The sequence below is a fragment of the Meleagris gallopavo genome, chromosome 3 (assembly GCF_000146605.3).
Source record: "Meleagris gallopavo isolate NT-WF06-2002-E0010 breed Aviagen turkey brand Nicholas breeding stock chromosome 3, Turkey_5.1, whole genome shotgun sequence".
Classification (NCBI taxonomy): Eukaryota; Metazoa; Chordata; class Aves; order Galliformes; family Phasianidae; genus Meleagris; species Meleagris gallopavo.
In genome coordinates this window covers 51,605,754-51,626,806 of record NC_015013.2, presented here as the reverse complement: position 1 = coordinate 51,626,806, position 21,053 = coordinate 51,605,754, and the positions used below count along the sequence as shown (strand labels likewise).

The following is a 21,053-nucleotide window of genomic DNA, read 5'->3' as shown; positions in this document are numbered from 1 at the left end:
AATTTGTAAAGCAGAAATTATATGTTCATGCATTTTTTCCCTCAGTGCCTTAAGTTCCTTGCTGTTAGAGGAGGTTGTAGTACTTCAAACTCTACAGAATAATTATTAAAAATCTTTTAATTCCTAAAATGTGTGCTTCTGGGACTCCTAATTGAGAACAACAAAAATCAGATTAACTATCTTCTATCCACATTTTTTGCAGATGGACATTCTAGAACTAATCACAGCAGGATTTGGTGAAAAACGTGGTAAAAATAACTATAAAATCCAAGGCCTTTAGTCTAGTTTTTGATGTTGATAGACCTGAAGTACTTAGCCTTCAATCTCCCAGGCCAGCCATGTGGCTGTGAAATTACTCAAAACATAATTTATCTTAACTTTCAAGGAAAAGACTTGTTCTTATCTAACATTTACAAGAAAATATTTATCATATGAGTGAAATTGTCATAAAGATAAAAAAAAAGTCAAATGGTAATTCTTAGTGAAATGAATGTATGAAGAGAGTGTTCAGCCAATCTTCGCTGTAAGTTGTTCTGTCCTATAAAGGGAAGGTGGTCTCTGGCAACAGCTGCCTTTCATCAGAGCATTATGCACATTTGAGATATTTCAGTATTTCATCAGTGGGAATCCGTAGGAGACACTGAGGCAAGAAGATACAGGAAGATCTATTTTGAGTTCCCTAAGAAAAATGCTGCTTTCAGAAGGAAATTACAAAGGCCTCCAATATATGTGGTGTTCTTCATAACTCCAGACTGCAAGGAGACAGCCTGTATCTGTTTCTCTGCAGCTATGCGGAGGAAAATATTCCCAGCATCTCTCCTAAATGTAAAAGAGATTATCATAATTTAAGTTGCATAAAAGAACAGCTTAAGTTATTCCCAATATTTCAGCTAATTTCTTCCAGTGGCCTGGAGTAAAAACTTCTTCCTTTTAACTGAAAGAAACATGAATGGAAATCATGCTTATTCCTTTGTGGTACTGGCTACAGAAGCCTTTCAAGGAGCAGAAGCAGTAGGAATAAAAGAGCTTTTATAGTAAATACCCTGATTCTATATAAAATGTTTGCACTCTTTGGCTCTTAACACTATGAGCTCAATTTTTCTAGAAATGACTAGCAGTTTCTGTTAAAGACACTGCTTTTATCAAATACTTTTTTGAGGACTGATCTATTACAAGTAATTCTTTACAAATGAATTACCTGTTGTCTTTATCAGTGAAAAATACCAAGTCTTACAGTCTTCATATATTGTACATGCATCTGTGTCATCAACAAACTGTTCTGGAGGGATGCATCAATGTCTAAAAAGTACGCGTAAATGTTATTTGAATCAAATGGACCACTTTATATATGGGACTCTTGGGGTGGTTTTGTTACTTGTTTTGTTTGTTTGTTTGTTTGTTTGTTTGTTTGTTTGTTTGTTTTTGACAGTGCAGTTGTTTGAACAGAAATAGAAATACCTACAAAAGCCAACTAGGCATACCTGAGAAAGAGATGTAACCACAGCTTCATTAATAACAGACCACACACTTAAAAGTATGCATTGCAAGTAAACACTTAAAAAGATGGATCTTTGCAGGATTCTTAATGTTCTTTTGATTATGATTGGTCGTTTATTTTTTCTTTCTTTCTTTCTTTCTTTTTTTCTTCTGTGTTTACAATTTCTGTTTCTATTTGGATATCTTAAAATAACTCGGTTTTACTCACTGTGTTAACTAATAGCCATTGGTGTTTTTCTGCTACTTATTTTATGATGTATATATAGATTAGATATGTTCTAATTTGTTAATATTTGAAATTGATCTTAATATCTTTGCTTGTATTAAAATTACACATTAATTAATCTTTTGATCCTGTGAAGAATCATGCCCCTAGTTGCATGCATAGTGAGTAATAAGATTAATGATATTGGAGCTGTTCTGATTGTGGAGCTTAAGATTCTGAATGTACTTGTCTTTCCTTACCTTCTCTCTTTCTTTCCTTCTCTCTCTTTCTCTTTCTTTCTCTTTTCTTTCTCTTTCTCTCTTTCTCTCTTTCTTCTTTCTCTCCTTCCTTCCTTCCCTCCCTCTTTCCTTCTTTCCTTCTTTCCTTTTGCTTTTTCTTTAAATAAGCTGCTTAGTAGTAATTTTATATGATGAAACCACAAGAACATACATAATATATTGTTTTTCACTCAAAGAATATTAATGTGAATAGTGAATTTTAATTTTATTTTGTGATTTGACCTCACTTCATATACGCAGATACTTCTATACAGATAAATTAATTTACCTCTACATATAGGCCAAAGGGTTTATTATAAATATAATTATTTAATTTTTTCTCCAATATGCATGATCTTTAGAAATAGATTTAGTGTTTGATAGTAAACTGGCCTGAGTGTTCCACAGACTCTAAGTGCATTAATTTTGTCTTCCTATCAGTTGTTCTATCATTTCTGCAGAATCTCAGACTGATTCCTATGCAAAGTGCAATTTATACAGGGTATTAACTGTGCAGCCACTGTGCTGCAAACAAACATGACCAAGATATAAGATTTTGCCTATTTAACTGGTTCCTACTTAAAAAAAAAAAAAAATATCCAAAGATATGAAAAGAGCTTTGGATTTAATATGAGTAAGTGCAATCTCTTTAGCTGAGTACATTTATTTTGCAACCGAACATCAGCATAATTCAGTGTGTGTTTCCATGGCATTCTCTATCCAAAAATAGTCATTTTTTGTTCTCTAAACCAACAAGAAGCCATGTAGCTGTAGTTAGCAGTGTGCTAGTGTGATTGAAATGCTATTGCATTTTCAATTGATAGAAAAAAATAAATGAATAGTATAGTCAATGCTCAGAAATGTAAACTAGCAGCTGTGTGAGATTAGGAAACTGCTTCACTTTTGAAGAATTTACTTCACAGCTGCTCATTATAGACTTTCTCCTTCCAAATGTCTTGCATCAGCTTTTGCTTTGAAAAGGATATGGGACTGAGAAACTTGCTGTGATCAGATGAGGTGACTTAGACATTATGAAACAGGATATGAACAACACCCTTCAGTCCTTGAGGTAATTCAACCAGGACATTTCTTTAAGCAATAAAAGCAGAATTTCAGCCTGTAGCTTCCAAGTTATCCAGATTACCTGGGTTTAGATTTTCTATGACCCACTCAGCTGAGAGTCTTTTATGATATTTTATGCTGTTGTAGTGTTGGGAATCTGTCTGAAAAAAGTGTGCTTGTAACAAATTTAATAAGAGATGGTAACATTTTAGTATTTATTTTCCACATTAAATAGTACAGGTAAAGTACAACTTACTTTCACATCTACTGAAAATTATCTGAACCTTCTAAATTTTAATTGAAAAATGAAGGTTTCTGAAGCCTTTAATCATAAATTCAATTATGTTCAAATTAATTTAGCTTCAGGTGAAATGTGATTATATTTAATGTCACCCTATTTTTGAACTTTTACAACAAATTAAAATGAAACGAATTTTCAGTTTTACCAAGGGATTTTTAAAAGTACTTTCTCATTTAATAGTTTATTACGGCATTAAAATGTTAATTAAAAGTTCTGCTTTGGGAGCTTCTTTCTTGAGCAACTCTCTCTATTCATACTTTTATTTAAATTGAAAATGTCCTGAAAAATGGACATATATATGGATCTATATAGGTATAGGATAAAATAAATACTCTGACTTGACGACAAGTGGAGATGTAGGTAGAAGACAACTGGTATTTTGTACCTCTGTGTTTTGTATCTTTCTAAATAAACCATAATATAGATTGTGTAAAAATATTTGGAGGTAATAGGAGTATGCTTATGTAATCCTGATTTCTGTTTTTGTTTGTGATCTGTCAAAAAAAAAAACCAAAAAACCTCCCAAAATATATTAATGATAAAGCAGCAAGTTTGATCACTATGAGGTGGTCCAGAGGAATGCAGTGCACACAGGGGCAAATACAGTTTCATGATATTATTCTGAAATGTATTTAGTAGGAGTGTTTAGGATGAGAATCAAGGTGCTCTAATGGGGTCACAAAGCTTGTTCTCTGTAGAACTAATTAGTTTTCACAGAGAACTGAATAAATGCAGAGGTGCTACGTTCAGTATCTTTATCCCCATTTCCAGACGTACTTGCATAGACCACTTTGCCCTCCACCGAGGTACAGAAACTTAGTTTTAAGGAAGAATAATGAGAATTGAAAAAGAAACACTTGTTTTGAAAATGGTCAATGAGAAAGAGTATGAATTGGTGTATTTTGTGCATTTTGATACACATTGCTGCTTCTGGGGGAAAAAGAATATGTGCTAGAAATCATCATAGATGGCATTTAAATTTCAGGATGGGAAATATGAAAATCACTGTACCTGATGAGACCTGATTTAATTGTATAATGTACAGATTTGTTATACCATATTTAGAGATTGATTTGGTTAAGAAAATTAAATGAACGTTTCATTTTTAATTTTCATTTCAAAACCAAATCATAGGAAAATAAAGGGAAGGAAAAGAGAAAGATGTGATAAATAACCAAAAATGAAAAGGAGTAAAAAGAAAAGTATCTTAAATATTAGCACTGTTAAGTGAATTGGTAATTATACACATACCTTGAATAACATACCAGCAATTGGAACAACCAGTTTCGTAAGCAATTCGCATTGCTTCTGTATTTGCATTTTCTAATGAATCAGTATAGGTAGTGGAAAGATATTATCATCCAATAATATAATTACTACTTTTGTTATTCAGAGGAGTTCTCTAAGATAAAACAGAAAAAAATTGTCCTCAGTCAATCAAACAATTGCTTTTAATTAATAAAGAATATCTTGGCAATTTCTGTCTTATATTTCTTTTAAACTTGAAATATTACAAAGGCCATCAAATATAACATTGCTGGCTGGTTGAGGAAAGAAACTGTCCAGCTCTACTCTGCTCTGGAGCAGCCTTCACTTTGAGTACTGTATGCAATTTTGCATCCTGAAATGTAAGAAGAACTGTATGGAAACTATTGCATTACGGCCTGACCTCTGATTGATCACCTCAGGCAAGCAATGGGTCAGCTGAGGGAGCACAGGTGAAGGCAATTCGCCTGCGTGACCAGAAGGAGTGGAGCCTGGCTTTACCTCTCCTAGACCCCATTTAAGGGCTGACTGCCACTTAGGAAGGATCTCTCTCTGGAAGTTGCGCTTCTTGGAATCTTCTTTTGCAAGCCCAGGACATGGGTAAGTTTTTCTATTCATTTCCAATTATCCCTTTTCAACATGATAATCTTTTCAGCTATATGCTCTCTAAAGACCAGCTTAACTTCTCTGTTTATTATACAAAGGATGTAAAACATTTGAGAACACCCAAAGGGGTGCTATAAAGATGGTCTGGAGAGCAAGATGTATAAGAAACAGCTGAGTCATTTGGTTTGTTGCTGTAGCAAAGAGGAGACAGACTGAGCCTTATGCTGGCTTATAGCTTTCTCACTGCTTTCTATAGCAGTGGTGCAGGTGCTGATCTCTGAAGTGACAGCAATAGATCACCTCTCTCACTCAGATGCTGTGAAGCTTTGTAGACCCTTTCTAAAATATGTTCTTACAGAGGTGCAAACAGTGTTGCTCATTTACTCTGCTTTGGCCCATGGTGTGTCCTTTTTGGAACTGGTTCTTATTTAATATGGGACAACTTAATTATTCTTCTCACAAAGGCCAGCCATGCAGCCTTCTCACTACTGCAACCTTGTCATTCAAAACCAATAGAATATATTATTGGACTATTTAATATTATATAAACCACAGCCTAGATGTGAAGGTGGTGTGTTGCAGTAATTCATTTTACTCTCCTGGTCTGTTCATGGTCACTCATTATCTTTACTAGCTTTAATAACAAGATTTTTGTCTTTTGTAAGAGACATCTATTTGGATTTAACTATTTCTGACCACTGTGCGACATTGTCACTTTAGGTGTTTATTTTTTGAGGAAAATGTTATTTTTCATTCCAGATTGATTAACTTTATATTAACATCCTACTAAAATTTTTAAATCAAGTGTGTGTATCAGAATCTGAAGTGTAGTTTTTAAGATTTAAAACAATCTGATTGTTCTTCAGCATATTTCACTGTTTCCTTGTTACTTGTTAAATACTGTGGTTTTTTTTTTTGTCTTTAGTTGTATCATTAATTAAGCAACCGTTGTGTAAAAAGCAGTTTTATTTCCTATTAAAACAGATTTATTTATTTATTTTTTAAAAGAAGTTATGCTTTGTCATTTTAGCAGATACTTCATCTTTGTGTCTAGATTCTATGGTACCTCTCTATTTTGCTTCAGTAACTGAAGTAAATAATAAAAATACCTATGGTAGATGGGCTGAGAAATGATGAATAAAAATAGAAGATATTTCTTATTGAAATGTGAGGAAGATACACTACTTTTTATGACGTAGAATAATTAATATTGTAAATCAGACCATTTTCTCTGTGCATCTTTTCAAAGAATGTTGAGGATGATATTGCTTTTGCTGATTTAAATCAGAAAATGAATCTTTGCTTATATGATAAATGTAAAAGTAATGAAAAATTTTAATAGGAATTGCCAGTGGAAGTGCTTTCTGTCATTTAATGTTACACATATCTTCAGAATTGTGATGTACTTATGGAATTAAAATTTATACGAGCCCAAAAAAGGAAGTTATGATTAGATAATAAACACCAAACTTTCTTTAATTTAAAGGTCACTTTCTTTTCAAAGGAAAATACTGGTTTTCTAGAATGATTTCCCAAGAATACTATCTAACTGTAAAAACAGATGCCACTGATAAGTCAATCTGCCTTTTAGTCTCTGCTTTTCCATCTCAGTAGTATTAGACTTTGCACATATTTTATTTTCTTTAAATTAAATCACTAGAAATCTTCTGCCATAACATCCACTAAAAGGATTGTAGCTTTGGTCCTTAGAAAAAAGTCTCATTAAATGTAATCTTATATTGTTATTGCTGGAACACTCTGGCACAAATTGAGTATCTTTTGTATGTGATACCATAATTAACAGTGATTCATTTTATAGGATGCCTCTTATGGGGAAGAATTATAATTAGCTATTAATCTTCAGGGAGTTACATCTTTACAGGCTACCGGAATGCTTTGGTAGTGAATGCTTCCTTTTTTTTTTTTTTTTTTTTTTTCTCCTCACAAGTATACAAAACAGGAGGTGTTTTTTAAGGTATAAATCCTCCCTTGTTGCCATTAACTTTGTAAAGATTTCTAAGGCAATATTAAATGTGCTGTAGAGATGGTACTTGTTGTCAGAGAAAGAATCAGTTTGAAAATCAAGTGAGCAGGTTTATTGATACCCTGGATTTGAAACACTGATATGGTGAAAACAAGTTTCAGAGATTTTACTTCACAGATAGCAGAGTCATGGGTCGTCCCATGTTGTTAAAACAATTTTGCTAACATTGACACATTAAAACTGTCAGCTGAAAGAATTACTTAATTTTATATCTCCTTATTAAACTTGTCTCAGTGTTTTTATCTAAACCTACTCAGAATTGCCTTGAATTTTGAAAGCCTCCTGTCCTGTGATTAATTTCTCATTCACTGTGGTCTGTTCATTTCCTGTTTCAGCTAAACAAGACATAAGCATACACTGCATTATCAGCATATCTAGCCCCAAATCAACACCCATGGTAATTAAATGGATAAAGGAAAAAATCAAATCAGTAGTAAATTGTAACATAGGTACTAAGGAATATATAATTCTCATGATAGGGAAGAAAGCTAACAATACAGGTGCTGTCTCAATCGTCTTTTCTCTCATATGAGAATTGAGGACAAGGTTGTAACTTTCTCAGCACTGTGAATCATGATGACTCCATTTTGTCACTAAGTCTGGGGAAGTAGTTACAATTTTAAATTCAATTCATGGTTATATTTTTTGCCCAGGAAGTCTCCAAGGTGAGGCTGCATAAGGCCCTTGGCAACCTGATCTAGCTGTGGTGTCCCTGTTCATTGCAGGAGAGTTGTACTAGATTGCCTTCAGAGGTCCCTTCCAACTCAAAGGACTCCATGATTCTATGATATTTACTACATAATTTAGATGAGAATATACATTATACTGAAGGTGATAACTTCTATTTTGTTGTTGTCTGGGAGAGGAAGCTTGCAACTTTGAGGACAGAGAATATGGCAAGGGACAGGGTTTCCTTACCATTTCCTGTCTTGCACTATAGTGACTTATTCCTTGTTTAATCTGTTTATTCTTCCTGCACTCTTAAAACCTTGTTACAGAGTGGCATTTTAATAATGTAGCAAACTTGGTCTATTGCAAAGTAGAAAAGGGTTTTCAAATCTTATAGCTTGCTTACTAGTAATCCTGGATGCTATGCTGCCCTAATCCTTATTTTTCCTGGAATTTCTGTTTTAGAAAATCAGAACAAGCCATTGGCCCTTAGGCAAATAGAGGGTCTTTATTAACTTTGATTAGGTATGTCTTTTGCCTTTTTTTTTTTTGGCACCTGAAGAACTGCTGGTGTTCTCCATATTCTTGTTCCCCACCATCACAAATAGAAATCTTGATTTCAGAATAGTTCTCTGGTTGAATTTTGGATGGGAAAATGCAAGGATTGGAATTATTTTTAAGTTGTGGTGAAGGAACAATTTTCTCTTAATGACTTCCTGACAGGGAGCCAGAGTTGTCTTGCCTCAGTAAAGCACCAATAAAGTATCACTCTCCTGATCATGTTCCTTCAGGTTTTTATCTTTGTGACAAGGCCTTAGAAATGCTATAAAAATTTATATCGGATTTAATGAGTTTCATTGCTAATATATGTATATGTACTTTTCATTATAGCTGTTATAAACATCATAAATACTAATATGAGGATCACTTGAAAGGAAGGCAGAGGAACTAAGTTTGAGCACTTTCATTTCAGTCCCTTTTCTTTTTCCTTACTGTTCAGCTCTGCCATATTTTATAGTGTAGCCTAAGGACATGGTTAAGATTGCTTGGACCAAAAAAATTCACAATTGTTGATTGCATAAAATGTAAACAATAAAAAAAGAGAAAATATTATGTTACGAAAATAAATACTTTCACTTTTTTTTTTAACGCTGTCAAAGCACTATTGCTTACAATTTATGTAGCTGAGTCTTGAAAAGAAATAATGCACTCTAGGTTTCCCACCTTCTATCCTCAAAATGCATAAAGATGTGCTGTCTTCACCACCAGTTATTTTTTTTTTATTTTTTTATTTTTACCTGGAATACTTTCTTTGGCTTTATAGAAGGGCTTTGCTTTCCCAACCAAACATTCCTTTACATTCTGCTTCACTACAAATCACCAGGGAAGAAAGGAGGCAACTTATTTCTATATAGAAGAGCAGTGCTATGTACATAAATAAAAATATATAAGTATCACAACTGGAAAAAAAAATGAATTGCTACTACCCTTTCAGGATGACTGAAAAACAGTTTTTATTTTAATAGGGAGACCACTTGTACTTATAAACTTGGATGCTATACACAGACTTTACCTGGTAGACTGCAAACTGTTAATGACCTGTTCACTTCTTTCTTGCTCTGCCATATAGATTGTTCCTTCTTTGTCTGTGACATGGAAAGCCCTAAATAAAACAAAGTGTTTTGATTCAGTGATTCCATATCTAGATTCTAGATATATATAATAAGAACTCATTATGAATGCAAGCCATTTTGAACTTGCTATTAAAAGGAGTAATCAAAAATTGCATATAGTTTGTGCTTTTTCCTTAATAATTTGTCTAAACCAATCTGCTATGTGTCAAAAATGTTTTAGAAGTGGTGAAATCAAAACTTACAGAGCATCAAATAAATAATTTTGAGGAAGAGGGATTTTAAGTGTAGCATTCCAAGTGATTAAATGCAGAATGATTTATGAGTATAGTTTATCGTGTTTAATACAGTGTTAGAATCTGACTCCCACACAATGGGTACTGCTGCCTAATAAAACCTTGGAAATTGCTCATGGTGCCAGTAGGATCCTGGCAGTATGATTTAACCAGTCAGCAGAAATAAGGAAAGATGAAGGTTCTCTTACAGATGAACGTGCAATCCAAAGATAGCAGATGACCTTCTTTTCCTTTAGATGGATTTTCTAAAACTGTCATTTTATTGTGAAGTTCTGAGTAACATGAATTCATTTTGTAGAGACTATCTACTCATTTTATCTCGGTAGAAGAGAGGAGGGAAGGATAGGTTTCATCTTCAAGATTGAACTTGAACAAAGTACCAAGAAGTCACTCAGATTTCTCAAGCACATAAAATTGCACAGATTAGGACTAAAACTCTATTATTTTCCAAAATCTGTCTCTACATACTGCAGGGAGAAACTCTTTCTCTTTCTTGATTACTAATGTTCTATTCAATAGCAATGCTGAAGCACCAGGAGAGGCAGTGTATCTGACTTCTCTGACTGAAGATCATGTATTTCAGTGTAAAGGGCGAGTATTATATTCAAGGAATGAAGGCAGCTTGGTCATCAACTCCAAGCTGACAAGTCAGTGTCATGATTAAAAAAAAAAAATCTAATAAAACTTGTTTAGAAGACTATCCAATCCAATATTTTAGAGTGGATGGGAACTGTCGATGTTACAATCCACTGCCCAAAGTAGATCCATCTAGGTCTTGAGCTGTTTTTGACTCATTGGAATTTCATGTCTGGTAGGTAAACATGTTCTGGTTTTTTATTTAAGCTATACTTTTAAGCTTATAAATATGTCAAAGATTCCTGAGATGGTGTCTATACACGTGTACAAATGCCTCATTTTCTCTTGCTGTATTTACACAATTACATTTATCATGACATTACATGATCATTGCTACAAAAATTGCTGATTAGAACAACTTCACTGGTACACTTATCATTGTTGGATATTTGTTGAGAAGAACTTAAGGCTTACTTATTTGAGTATATGATCACATTCATTCTTAAAGTAAATGGGATGTATTTTAACAAATGAAGAAACTCTGAGTTTTGTGTGATAATTTCTTAACTTATGTCTCTGTTATACCACGTAGTCAGACATGTATTGCTTTTTTAAGTAAAGAACATTTAAACTAAATTTCAAATGTTAACATGGTCACCTACCAATTCCCTGATAGGCACTAAGTCAATATCTTCAATATCTTTACTGATGACCTGGATGAGGGCATTGAGTGCACCCTCAGTAAGTTTGCAGATGACACTAAGTTGGCTGCAAATGTCAATCTGCCTGGGGGTAGCAAGGCCCTACAGAAGGATCTGGACAGGCTGGATAGCTGGGCTGAAGCCAATGGGTTGAGGTTCAACAACTAGATGATCATTGTGGTTCTTTTCAATTCAGGCCATTCTGTGATTCTATGACATGTACAACTATGAGAACAGCACCAGAGGCTGAGTCCTGCATTTCAGCCACAACAACCACAGGCAATGCTACAGGCTTGGGGCAGAGTGGCTGGAAGACTGTGTAGAGGAAATGAACCTGGGGGTATTGATTGATGCTCGGCTGAACATGAGCCAGCACTGTGCCCAGGTGGCCAAGAAAGCCAATGGCATCCTCACTTGCATCAGGAATGGTGTTGACAGCAGGAACAGGGAAGTGATTGTTCCCCTGTACTCAGCTCTCGTGAGGCAGCACCTTGAGTACTGTGTCCAGTTTTGGGCCCCTCGCTGCAAGAAAGACATTGAGACCCTGGAGCAGGTTCAAAGAAGGGCAATGAAACTGGTGAAGGGGTCTGGAGCACAGGTCTTATCAGGGGCAGCTGAAGGAGCTGGGATTGTTCAGGCTGGAGAAGAGGAGGCTCATGGGTCACCTTATCACTCTCTATGACTACCTGAAGGGAGGTTGTGAGAGTAGTGAGCTGGAGGTCAGCTTCTTCTCTTGTGTAATTGGTGATAGGACTAGAGGGAATGGCTTCAAACTGTGCCGGGGAGATTTAGACTAGACGCTAGGAAATACTATTCTCTGGAAGAGTGGTCAGGCACTAGAATGGGCTGCCCAGGGAGATGGTGGAGTCACCGACCCTGGAGGTGCTCAAGGAACGTTTGGATTTTGTGTTGAGGGACATGGTTTAGTGAGAACTATTGGTGATCAGTGGATGGTTGGACTGGATGGTCTTGAAGGTTTTTTCCAACCTTGGTGTCTCTGTGATTTCTGTGATTTTTGTGAAGTCAAGGTATGACATATATGTTTCTAGCATCTTTGAAACACTTTCACATTTCTACTGAAAAATCTAGAAATCTCAAGATGTAAATTTGTTGGATAACTCTGATCCATAAAACTCTGATCCGTAATTTTCAGAGAATTTTTACTATGAAAATCTTCGAAAAACAAAATTTACTATTAAAAATGGAAAGGTGCTTTAAACTGTGAGAATTGCCTAATAAGCAAATGAAGTACATTTCACTATCTGAAAGTGATAAAATGTTGAGACAGATACAATAGAGCCAAATGGATTTTATTCAACTCCATTCAAAGTTCATTGCTGTAATAAGATTCAAGACACGGCACTATTGTAATGGACACTCTTATGAAAGTGCTTTAATAGATCAGAACACATGATAAGATTATCTATTCATTCAGTTCTACTAATTACATCATAACAATAAGTTAACTGCTAAAGGAATAAAATGTGAGCTGTAATATAGAATCATAGCATCATCTGGATTGGGAGGGACCTTTAAGATCATCTAGTTTCAACCTCCCTCTAGATCAGGTTGCTCAAAGCCCCATCCAGCTTGGCCTTGAATGTTTCCAGAATGGGAGCATCCACAGCCTCTCTTGGCAACCTGTTCCATTGTCTCACCACACTCACAGTAAAGAATTTCATCCTACTATCTAGTCTAAATCTACCCTCTCAGTTAAAATCTATTTCCCCTTGCCTGTTGCTTCATGCCCTAATAAAAAATCCATCTCCAGCTTTCCTGGGGGCCCCTTCAGGTACTGAAAGGCCATGAGAAGACCACCCCAGAGTCTTCTCTAGGCTGGAGAGCCCTTACTCTCTCAGCCTGTTCCTGTAGGGAAGATGCTTCAGCCTTCTGGATCATCTTTGAGACCCTCTTCTGGACCCAGTCCAAAAGCTCAGTGTCCTTCTTATGTTAGGGGCCCCTAATGACTGTTCTGCTTAGTATTGTGCCTTTTTTTACACTCGGGCTTCTTCAGAGCATGTTTCATGTAGATTAATGATGAATTCCCATAATATACATATGACATTTGCAAGGAGGTATTTTCCTAAGAGATTTGTTTGTATCAGTATAGGTTGCTTGAATTTCCAAAACACGTTCAGAAGCTCATCCTTTAATTTTTTTCTAAGGAAAACTGACTAAGGAGCTAGAAAAGAAAAATATCATATGGAGTTTAAAATTAAAAATGACAGGAATGAAGAGAGTCAAGTGGGGAAAAAGTCACCAGTATCCTAACTAACACTTCTACTGTTTAACCCATAGATCATAGAATCAAAAGTGTTCCAGCCCTCTGATCATCTTAGTGGCCCTGCTCTGGACTCTCTCCAAGAGGTCCATGTTCTTCCTGTACTGGGGTCCCCACGCTTGGATGCAGTACTCCAGATGGGGCCTCACAAGAGCTGAATAGAGAAAGGCAATCACCTCCCTCTCCCTGCTGACCACCCCTTTTTTAATACAGCCCGGAACACAGTTGGCCTTCCGGGCTGCAAGCGCACACTGCTGGCTCATGTCCAGCTTCTCGTCCACCAAGACCCCCCAAGACCTTCTCTGCAAGGCTACTCTCAAGGAATTCTTCCCCCAGTTTGTAAAAATACCTGGGATTGCCCTGACCCAAATGCAACACCTTGCACTTGACCTTGTTGAACCTCGTTATTGTATATGGTGTTGATTGCTCAAGCACTTCATTAATATAGTCCTTCATCCTGCCCAATGCTGTGTGCAGGGTTCGAGTACATTTCCTCCTCACTCACCAAAAGCAGTAACAGTGACAAACTTCAGAGTGTGGCATTTCTCACCCAACAAAGAAATGGTTAAATAAGCTTGCTGAATTAGGAGCAAAGGAAGACTTCCTTGCTAGTTTTTATAAACCAGAAGCATTTCCCAGTTGCCAATATTTTTCAGCATTAATAGGGCTGTGGTGGATGATAGGTTGTTGATGAGCCAGTAGTGTGCCCTCGTGTCCAAGAATGCCAAGGGGATCCTGGGTTGCATTAAAAGGAGTGTGGCCAGCAGGTCAAGGGAGGTGATTCTCCCCCTCTACTCTGCACTGGTCAGGCCTCGTGCAGTACTGTATCCACTTCTGGGCTCTCTGATACAAAAAAGACAGGGATCTCCTGGAGAGAGTCCAATGGTGGGCCACAAAGATGATAAAAGGCCTGGAGCATCTTCCCTATCAGGAAAGGCTGAGCGAACTGGGTCTGCTCAACCTTGAGTGCCAGTATGTAAGCAGATTTTTCTGCACTAATATAATATTTGGGTATTTCAGTATCTTTCCAGGTTATCAATATTGAGGTCATCAACTATTTGGTTGATAGTTCCACCCATGTTTCGCTGCTATCTGACAGTTACTCATCAGGATCCCACAGTTCCTGTCACTGTTAGAAGTAATTGCCTATATGACCCTTTTTAGGAGGATCCCTCAAGTAATTTACATGAGTGTTATGGTTTTATGATTTTTGGTTATCAGTATTTTATATCATAACATCATGAGGTATACTGAGAGTTAAAGAGTTAATGCTCCAGGTACGGGTACCTGACGCCGCTAGTCACTGAACCAGCTCGTAAACTGTTGACAACGATACATAAGCATTTCAACCAAACTGAAATAGATATAAACAAATGAGTACAAACATCAGTAATGCAGGGAAGCATATTTATTTTTAAAATTTTGGTCTTCGAAAACCGTCCTGCCTTGACTGTCTGTCTGGCTAGTGCTGTGGCCCCTGCCTGCCTTGGCTGGCTGGTAGGTGTTGGAGCCCCTGCCTTCCTGCACTGGCTGGCTGACTGGTGTTGCAGCCCCTGCCTTCTTGCCTTGGCTGGCTGGTGTCATGGCCCTTCCCTGTCTGTCTTGGCTGGCTGGCTGACTGAAATTGTGGACCCTGCCTGCCTTGACTGACTGGCTGGCTGGAGTAGCAGCCCCTGCTTTGGCTGCCTGGTTTAAGTCACAACTCCTGCCTTGGCTGATTGGCTGGATTCACGGTCCTTGCTTGCCTGCCTTGGCTGACTGGCTGGAGTCACAACCCCTGCCTTTCTGCCTTGGTTGACTGGTTGGCTTGAATTCTGGCCCCTACCTGCCTTGGCTGGTTGGCTGGAGTTGTGGCTCTTACCTGCCTGCCTTGGCTGGCTACTGGTGTCCTGGCCCCAGACTGACTGCCTTGGCTGACTGGCTGGAGTCATGGCGCCTGCCTGCCCGCCTTTGTTGGCTGGCTAGCTTGTGCCACAATTGGTGTTCTGATGTCAGGATCCCTGTATTTATAGTAGTTTGCTAGGAGTTGGCTCGTGACCTCATAATGCTGTGGCATTGTTACCCTAAGAATATCCTGGACAACAAAAACATGGCTGTGTTGGGTGAGTGGAGGCTATGGCCTGAGAGTTGCCTTACTTGTCACCTGTGGAGCCTGCCAATAAACTTTTCAGGCCAATTCTTTTTAATATTTTCACTGTTGATTCCAATAAAGATCTGGAAGTTATATGAAGTAAATGTGTGGATGATACTTAGCTGGGAGGAACGTTGACTCCCTTGATGGTAGAGAGGCCTTGCATCAAGATCTGGACAAATTGGAGGATGGTTCCAGTCTGCATGAAGAAGAGCAAGTGCTGGGATCTGCACCTGGAGTGGGGCAGCCCTGGCAGTATGTACAGACTAGGGGGCAAGGGTGTGGAGAGCAGCCCTGCAAAAAGAGATCTGGGTGTTCTTGGTCTTGAATCTGAGCTGGCAGTATGCCCTGGCAGCCAGAAGGGCCAACTGTACGCTGAGGAGCACCAGACCCAGCACTGCTGGTGAGGGAAGTGGCTGTCCCACTCTGCTCTGTGCTGTGCGACCACACCTCCAGCACTGGGTGCAGGTTTGGGTGCCACTATGAAGGACATAAAGCTATTAGAGAGTCTAAAGGAGGGCTGCAGAGATGGGAAAGGGTCTAAGGGCACGGTGAGCAGAGAAGCTGAGGGGAGGCCTCGTAGTGGCTGCAGCTCCTCACAGGGTATGGAGAGACAGGGCTGAGCTCTGCTCTCTGTGATAGCGACAGGGCCCGAGGGGAGGGCATGGAGCTGTGTCAAGGGAGGGACAGCTTGGGGTTAGGGAAAGGGTCTGAACCAGAGGGCATTGAGCATGGAGCAGGCTGTGAGCAGGAGTGGACACAGCCTTGAGCTCAGGGAGTGTTGGGACGCTGCTCTCAGACACAAGGTTTGAGTCTGGGTGGACCTTTGTGGAATCAGGAGTTGGACTTGATGATCCTTGTGGGTCCCTTCCAACCTGGGATATTCTGTGACTCTTGCCCTGATCCAGCTTCTCTACTGCACAGAGGGTAGCTGTTGAAGTTCATCTAACTACTTGCTTATTGTACATTCCCTAAAAAAAATAGCCCAGGCTGATCAGAAAGTCACAGCAGGATTAACACTGTTTTAATTGAAAATTAAGAATGACCCCAACAGGCATGTTGTCTCCCTTGGGAAAAAAACATTGCTCCCAAACTTCTGGTATGGGCAACTTCTGTGTAGCAAAATACAGCGCTATACAGACCTTCAACAGCTGTATAAAGCAGCACAGCTGCTTACAATCTATTTTATTTAGGTTTCTGCAAGTACGTTAGAATCCTTGCACAACCCTTTTGGGAAAATTTGAAGACTGATGTTAGTGAGAAACATCCTCAGTCTGTGTACTCTGTACTGTGTGTCTTAATTTCATGAAGATAAAAAATACCCAGCGATTTTTTTGGAGAGATACTGAAATACTCAATGGTCGTGCTCAACGATAGAATCATAGAGTCATAGAATGGTCTGGGTGGAAAAGGACCACACTGATAGCTAGTTTCAATCCCCCTGCAATGTGCAGGGTCACCAACTACTAGATGAGGCAGCCCACAGCCACGTCCAGCCTGGCTTTGAATGCCTGCAGGGATGGGGCATCCACAACCTCTCTGGGCAACCTTTTCCAGTATGTCACTACCCTCTGAGTGAAAAAATTCCTCCTAATATTTAAATTACACCTCCCCTGCCTTAGTTTTAAAACCGTTTTTCCTTTTCCTATCACTATCAACCCTTGTAAACAGTTATTCCCCCTCCTGTTTATAGGCTCCCTTCAAGTACTGGAAGGCCACACTGAGGTCTCCCTGGAGCCTTCTCTTCTCTAAGCTAAACAAGCCCAGTTCCCTCAACCTTTCCTCACAGAAGAGGTGCTCCAGCCCTCTGGTCATCTCAGTGGCCCTGCTCTGGACCCTCTCCAAGAGCTCCACGTCCTTCCTGTACTGGGAGCCCCAGGCCTGGATGCATTACTCCAGATGGGGCCTCGTAAGAGCTGAGTAGGTGGGGATAAATGATCTGTAAAAGAATGATCAGTAAGGTAACAGATTTAGTTGAAAATAATAAACTATTCAAAGTAATGAAGTACTACTTGTGTGGAATATCCAAGAGGTGAGTGAGTATTATTTTTGCAGATGAAATTTAATGGTGATAGATGTGAAATAATGCACGTTTTTGGAAAAGCAATACTAGCTTCCATTGGACCGAATAGTCATAACTTCCTTGAACTTCCTTGTCCATTTTCTATAGCGTTATCTTGAAATACTCATGTCCTGGGATGACTTGGGGCATCTTTTGGATTCTCTGTGGAAGTATCAGTTTTCAGTAATGACGTTATTGTTGAATAAGAATCAGAAAAGGGTCAAGAAAGATTACTTAATTATGTAATTTCTCCAGTGTAAGTAATAACTGAATGGTCTAGGATTTCTCTGTATAGAAAGAAAATTTGAATAGGTGACATGGCAGAGATTCATAAAAACATGAACAGCATGGAAAAGATAAATAGGGACTGATTGCAATTTTATTTTTCCGTAAAGATAGCAAGTGTCATACTCAAGTCAAAAGAAAATGACTCTGGAAATGATTAGTTGTAGGACTTCTAGTAACAGGATGAATACTCATACTCAAATTTTTGCAGCCTTCAAATAGCAATTGGGCCTCTGCACAGTAGGCAAATCAAATCAGTCTATGGAACATTAATCCTTGTCTTAAGAAGTCCCTGAGCTGCAAATTATAGAAGCTTTGAATAACATTCTGTGTAGTTACTCTTTGTGTTTGCCCTGTTCCAGACATGTTCTGTCAGACACTGTTGGAAACAAAACATTGGATGGAATGAGCCTTTGATTTGACCCCTGAAGAGATTTTTTGAAAATTTTGTTGTTTTCAGAGGAATGTGGATATCACTCGGATTTTAATTTTTTTTCTTGTCTTTTTACCAGCATATTTCATTATACTCACAACTAAGCTCATGTTATTTCGCATTTAGTCTCTAAAAAATTAAATAACAACAAAAATTACAAAACCAAAGAAAACCACCATTTTTTTTCTTTCTCTTTTAATGTATGCACAACTATAGTCCTTAGACACTGATAGAAAATAAAAAGAAACTGGGAGGCAGGACGTGTTTAGGCAGATCTTATTTGTTTATTGTTTGTTTTATCTCTTTGGTTGTTCAGTCTCTATCACTATTGCAAAAGTGTTTAAGAACTGCTTCATTTCTGTAAAACCAGATGTCTCATTTTTTTATATCTTTTTTGTCCATTGAACACAATCTCCTCCTCCATTTCTGCAATGCTGTGACCTGTTAGGGCAGATGCTTATCAGTTTCTGTGTGCTCTGCTATTTAAAAAAAAAAAAATTCTGGAGACGTTTTCCTTACCAAAATTCAGTTTGTTATATTGTACTCAAATTGTAATATGCAATACAGCTAGCTACTGTTGTCTAGAAAGATGGTTTGCAATTTGTTTCAGGTAAACCAGTAAACAGCAATGATGCTGACATTACTAACCAAATCTGAGTGAATTCCTTAAGATTAAAAATACACTTGTTTTATCATTCTCACGAGAATTCTTCTGGGATTTTCAAACCTAAGTTTCATTTTCTACCAATCAATAGGAAATCCTGAACTTTTCTTCTTCTTCTAAGACTTGTTATTTTGAGAGTATAGAAGCTGTGTACGTCACATATAATTTAAACTTTATAGCATAAGAAGTTGTTCAAATTGTGGAAATGCTCTTATAGTAAAACAAGATAGACAAGCAAGTGATAAATGTACTGAATCATCCATTCTCAATGTCTTCCATGGGGTTTTCACAGTGCAATTAATTTCATAAGAAGAAACTTATGGTTTACTCACAGAAATTTTTAGTTTTAGTCTGCTTAGTGCTTGTCTCTTTTTTGAACTGACAAGGTGACACTTCAGTATGATTGTTATTTTTTTCTCCCTTTTAGTAGTCAGAAGATAGCAATACCTATTCTTCACCATCCATTCTTTTTCTTTATTGTTATTGTTATGGTTTAATGCTGCATTATCTGATACTGTGCAAAGCCAGTTGGCAGACTTTTAGTACTTACGAATTTCATAGTTATTTCCCATATTACTTCTATGTGTGGTCTCACAATGAGTTAATATACAGAAAATCATTTTGAGAGGTTTAATCTGTAAGCAGATCTAAAGTGCCTTTATTATTTCCTGGACTGCTTCTCATGTTTCTTGGGTGCAAAAATTTTTTAACCCACTATACAGACCAGTATTCAGAGGGCTATGGCTATTGTCATTCTAGTTCACAAAATGACCACCTCAAACATAGCTCTGCCATTTACCCACCACACGACCAGGATGTGAAAAGGAAATGGATATAAAGATAGTGCTAACACTTAAAAGATTAAAATCGCCTTTTAAGCCTTCAGAGTACATTGAGCCTTCCCCTGAAATGGTCTTCCAGGAGTGCTGAAACCTACTATTACTTTATTACTTAAGCATAGCAAATTAAAACCTTTCTTTGAGCAATAAAAAATACTTCTGGTGACAGTTTGAAAGAGGGAGCTGGCACTGGCTTTGAAAGGTATTTCTTTCTTCTGAGATCACCTGGTCCTAAGAATATGGTATTTGGCTAATAAAGATATTTGAATAAAATTAAAATCTACTTTCTCTCTGTAAATACTGTTGCTTATGTATTTCTGTAAACATTATTTAAATATTCTGTAGCATCTTCTATTTGCCTAAAATCTAGTTTGTGTTCTTACATTCTATGAAAATGTAATTTGCGTATTTTTTACCGCACATCTGTATCTCAAATTGCATTTGAAGAATGAGTGTGAAAAGAGTGTTTGTTTTCTTCTCTAACACTCATGCATAAATGCAGCTGAACTGCCAAGTTGTGGCCTGAACCAGTGATTGAGCACCAAGTGAGAAGGCGTGGCTAATCCAGGCAGCTCAGGCGCAAGTAATGCACCTGAGTCACTGGAAGGGGTGGAATTTGGATCCATCTCTCCTTGCCTTCATTTAAGGGTCAGCAGCTGATAGAGTACTATCTGTCTGGATAGAGATTCTATTTCTTTTGAGCTGTTACTGGTTGTTTGAAAGGGTGAGTTGATCTCCTTTGTTCTCTTTTCTTGCTCTATAGTGCTTGTAGCTCATTAGAAGGCACTGTCGTTGACACTTCTTTATTTTCTGTAGATGGATTATATTATATGTTATGAAATTATTTTCCCATAAAAGTGTCCTTTCCAAAGTACATGCCACTATGCGTAATATGGAGGATTTATTGTATGACATTCTAAGAAAGCTAATTAAAAAATAAAAATAAGTTACTGGAAGATTTTATTCAGTTTCACTTTGTTTGATTTTATTGTTCTACACTTACACTTGGAAGAATGTTTTCCTTCAATGTTTAAAAGATCCCAATTGAGTTTTGTCAAAATCAAATAACAAATATATTCCTCAAAAAATGGTCTTTTTTCCCTTAAATTTCTAGTAGTGGTATTTAACTATTTATTTAAAAGAATCAAGAGGGCCAGAAAAACGCGTGTTGATGTAATATGAGCTACTACTTCAGTGATTCTAGATATTTGTAAGCAGGGCATAAA

General features: G+C 37.5%; 1 long non-coding RNA gene across 1 annotated transcript in view; it reads left to right on the top strand.

Annotated features, from left to right (window-relative positions):
• Positions 1–4,912: 4,912 nt before the first annotated feature.
• LOC104910309 overlaps positions 4,913–21,053 on the top strand; it is a 34,038-nt gene continuing 17,897 nt past the window's right edge. Inside the window, exon 1 of the long non-coding RNA XR_004159246.1 lies at positions 4,913–5,209. This is a non-coding gene — a long non-coding RNA (uncharacterized LOC104910309). The remainder of the gene's footprint in view (positions 5,210–21,053) is intronic.